Source organism: Pinus tabuliformis, chromosome 5_2, assembly GCF_031772625.1.
Source record: "Pinus tabuliformis cultivar Carrire ecotype Pingquan chromosome 5_2, CPIR1, whole genome shotgun sequence".
NCBI classification, from domain to species: domain Eukaryota; kingdom Viridiplantae; phylum Streptophyta; class Pinopsida; order Pinales; family Pinaceae; genus Pinus; species Pinus tabuliformis.
The window spans coordinates 423,392,812-423,397,902 of record NC_142306.1 but is presented as its reverse complement, the minus strand read 5'-3'; positions in this window follow the sequence as shown (position 1 = coordinate 423,397,902).

Genomic DNA, 5,091 nt, shown 5'->3' with positions numbered 1-5,091 from the left:
CCAAAAAGAAGGTTTGCACCTCGAGGGATTTGATCCCTCTCGGCGCATGATAGATTTGAAGTTAGATGGATCTAGGTTGGCAATAAAAAAATAAAGTGCTAAAAGAACATGAAAAATGTTAATAATGTCATTTGTAAAGAATTTTTGATGAAAATATTGGTAATATTTTTTATGAAGAAACTTTGAATAGAAAATGATTAAATTTTTTCGAAAATTTTGTGTAGGTTATAATGTTTTTCTCTTTATGAAACTAGAATTTTCAACCAAATTATGCAATCTCAACTCCTAACTTTATGATTCCATTTGAACAAACAAAATTTGTCATAGTGTTCTGAAATAGCACCAATTAAAAAGGATTAAATTGTTTAGGCAAAGTTGTGTAGGTTGTAGTGTTTTTCTATTTACTTGAATATATTTGTCACTCAAATTATGCAATCTCAACCCCTAAATTCATGACTCCATTGAAGCAAAGAAAAATTTTCATTGTCTTGTGAAATAGCACCAATGATGCCTTCCATAAAGAAAAATCAAATTTACAATGGTCAAATCAATTATACTACATTATGTAGGTTGTAGTACTTTTATATTCTCAAGTGTAGATTTATCTAGACCTCAAATTTATTAATAATTTTAAACTATTTCAAGACATGAAACACATTGTATCAAAGTGTGAAACATGGCATGTTTGATTGATTTTTATTCATGTTTTATGATCACACACACATAAGTGAAAAACCCCCCACCCACAAAGGAAAGGGCGACACACATTCCACATTGGAGGAGGGAGAGGTTGAGCAAGCATGCATGTCCATCTATCAACCAAGCAGCCATCATGTTTGTAGGAGGGCCACTATCTTTATGGACATTTACATTGACATAAATCTATTAGTGTACGTTAGGAATTACATGATGACACAAACTAGAGATTACAACTAATATTAATAATGCACAAGAGGATAGGAGATTTTAAATTCATAGGAACTATTCCAAATATGATGCATTTGACTATTTATTAATTTATTATTATTCATTGTTTGTGTATCACATTCACGCACCCACGTAACACGTTGCACTGAGAATGATGGGGAAGGCCTAGCAAACACACATACTCATCCCCCAACCAATCAACCATTTTGTTAGGGGGCCAATACCTCCATGGATACATCAGGTTCACAAATGTAATCCACTCCTAGTTGTGTATATGCCCTCACTCATTCATTATTATATCTTTAATTCTCTTATGTTTGATACTATCAATTTTTGGTGTATATATATTGGTTACAAGAAAATATTAAATTGAAGGTAAAACAGTAAAGAATAAGGAAATAACAATTGCAAAGGCTATTAGAAGATATGAAGAAGAGCACAAAAAGAGAGTTGAGGACCAAAGAAATGTGACAAATTAGACTTACGAAGGAATATCAAATATGTGAGAGTTAGTGCCTCTAGAGGTAACAAAAATGCTTACGATCTAGACAATAATAGGAGGTCACATTCCTTTGCGGGAGCTAAACACATGCCAGGGTTCATAGGAAAACATAGAACAAATGGTTATCCTTGATTCATTTGTTTTTTATAGGAAGAAGAGATGGGTAATAAGGTGGACTCATGAGAGACTCGAGATTTCAACGAATGAAGAATTACTTGTTACTACAAGACCCATTTTATTAAAGGCACATACTCAAATTCGATAGTAATAGTTTTGATAGGTATCATTCGCTTCTAGGCAACTGAATCAAATGTAATCTATGTGGTTGAAGAGTTGGAAGAATCTAAAAGGAAAATAAAAATGTTAGAGAACTAAGATAAATATCACAAAGTAGAAACAACCAATCTCATTGAGTACAATGCATGTGCAATGAAAGTGTAGGATGAGTTAAATGTGGATCAAAAGCTATTGTACAAAATATTGTAGGATTTACAGATTTATTATTCACAATTTTTGGCCTTTTTAAATAAAGTGAAAGATTAAAGAGTACAATGGGAAGGAGTATGAATGGTCCTAGAAAAAATCAGAAGATGGAAACAAGAAGAAATACAAGCACCTATAGATATTACAAGGTTGAACAATAATGATATTGAATGTAGCGTTCTAGGTTTAGCAAATTAGAAATCAACGTCTACAAAATTATAGAAGAATATTGAAGAGTCTTTTAATGAATGTCATATTCTATGGGATGTAGTTGAAAGAGTAATCCAAAGTTGTCATCTTCCTTGCATATGAAAGCTCACTACACTTAGAATTACTAAAGAATGCATGGAATGCTTGGAAAACAATATAAAGTTGGAGAGGGCAGTGATAAAGATAATTGGAAGCACACACCCCCCCACCCCCAAACGCACATGCTTTCTCTCTCCATATCTATCTATCTCTCCCTCTCTCTATCTCTCTCTTCTTCCCTCTCTTCACCTTCCATCTATATATCTCTCTCTCTCCCTATTCTTCTCTCTATCTCTCTATCTTCCCTTCTCTCTCTCTCTCCCCCTTCCATCTCTCTTTCCTCTTGCTCTCCTATCTCCCTCTCTCTCCATCTCCCTTATCACTCCCTCTCTCTCTCCACCTTTCTCTCTCCATGTCTTTCTTCTTACCTCCTTCTTTCTATATCTATATCTCCCTCTATCTCAACCCCCCACCCACACAAACACACATGTTTTCTCTCCCCATATCTATTTATCTCTCCCTCTCTCTTTCTCTCTCTTCTTCCCTCTCCTCACCTTCTATATATATATGTGTGTGTGTGTGCATCTCTCCCTCTCTCTCTCTCTCTTTTGTCTCTCTATATCACCCCCAAAACATACACACTCTTTCTCCATAATTATCTATCTCTTCCTCCCTCTCTCTCTCTCCCCTCCTTCTCTTCCTATCTCCCCTTTTCTATCTCTCTTCCCTCCTACTCTCCTCTCTCCCTCTCTCTCTCCACCTTTCTCTCTCTGTTTCTTTCTTCTTACCTCACTCTTTCTCTCCCTTCCTCTCTCCTCTCACTCACATCCTCGCTCTCTTCCTTCCTCTATGTCCATTTCTCTCTTGCCTCCCTCTATATCTCCCCCTCATCTCTCAGTCTCTCTCAGTCTTTGTCTCTGTCTCTCTCTCTTTCTCTCTCTCTCTCTTCCCTCTAGTTGCAGCTCCCATAGACAACCTTGGATTGCTTACAAGACCAGTGCCTGGGCACATCTAGATTGGTGTCTCAAATGATTTATAGGAAACTGGAGACATCACTTATGTTCTATAGATACCTATATATATAGGAGATGGATAGGTACATTTATCCAAAGAAATAATACATGGATTTTTGGTACTTCTTCACGGGTTCAAATCTAAGAAATAAGCATAAAAATAACAGAGGTCGAGTGTTTCAAGGTCTTACAGCTTAATAAGATTTTTCAGATCCGATGAGAGAGGACAAAGAGAAGGAGAAACTCATCACATAGAGAATAAGGCTTCAAATGTTCTGCACTTAACACATAGAGCTTGAGGCATTAAGAATTTCTATACTTATTTGAGTTACAAGCAGAAATAATGGATGAAGGAGGAGCTGAAAGTTATGATTCATGTGTTTCATATTAAAGATATAATTTCAATAGTACACACAGGCATATTCATGAAGAATGTTGAGACAAATGAATCTGTGAAACAGTTACAGGCATTTGCATTAACATGTAAATACTAATGAATTTGTGAGGGAGCTTGAAATATTTCTATCAACTATAATTACATGAATTCAGGGAAGAAGCATGAACATAAAAATGAGTTTGACCAAGAGAACATGTACTATTGATCTAAAAATCACTCATGAGTGATCTCAGTTAATTAATTAATGAATGAAGGTATTACAGACTCATGTGCTGGTGTGTGTCTATGTTATCTTAGGCAATGGATCGATCAGATTGCAAAATACACAGACATTGGAAAATGGAAAACAGTAAGAGAAACACAGTAAGCAAATGCAAGGACACAACAAATTAATAAGGAGTTCACCCAATCCTCCTAGGCTACGTCTCCGGTCCAGCTTTCAGTGGTGGCCTTCTTTTATTGTGTCTTTAAAACAGAGTTTTTACAATGAGGAGCTCAATTTGAGTCTCCTGAAACAGATAATGCTTAGTAGGGTGGTTCTTGGATTCCCCAAGCCACTAGAGTGCACAAACTCTTCCTTACTAAGTCTCAACCTCAACTGGTCTTGATGGGGTGAGTCCAATTTGGTACTCAGTTCCCGACAGATATCCTCTCAGGGATTGCTTGAACCTCTCAAGCCTTCTATCTACTCGATGCTGCCTTAGGTCAGCTCGGCTCTCTGTTCTCTGCTTCTGTCTCTTCTGTCTTGCTTTCTTCTTCATTGTTTTCTTTCTCGTTCTCTCGCTCTCCTGTCTTTGTCTATTCATTCATGGCTTAAAGCCAATCCATCCTTTGACGGTTCGCTTCCTCTTCTGTCTCTTCAGATTGCCTACTGCTGTTCACTTGGAGCTCCCTGCCTCTGCGTCATTGCCACTGTGTAACTTCTCACAAGGAAGTGGCCACTTGTCCTCTCACAAACTGCGCCAGCTCTTCCTCAAACAGTTCAGTATTTCGGTTACGCCCTGAAATGATTCATCCGCCAACTCAGCGGTCAAATCGGACTTCAAACTTTTATATGCCGCAGCTTAATTCTCCCTCCAAATCCGATTTTCCATCGGGCGCAATCTCCGCCATTAGATCTGGAGCCCCTAGATCCTACGGTGTGTGCTTTTATCACACAATTGACTTGCTCAGATGTTAGCCCATGATGAGAGCGATTTTCTCTCTCATCCGCTGGACACACATCGTGCAATGTGTGGAATCGCTCGTTCTCCTGACAATTCCACTTACCGCCCAACACGCCTCTTATATTCCATCGATTTTGGAGCGCAGGACCCGCCTTTCGGTTTAGCGCTTTTCCCACGGTTTTCGGCTTCCCTTGTGACCGAGTGCTCGGGGCCTTTTCATTTCAAGGGGTTTTTCCCAGCGATGCGCATTAGAAATGGCCTCTGTTTTCTGATCCGGACTTCCTTACTACTAGTTTGCGTCCTGCATGGTCTCCATGGGCCTCGGTCAGCGCACTTTGGCCGAGGTCCTCGTTG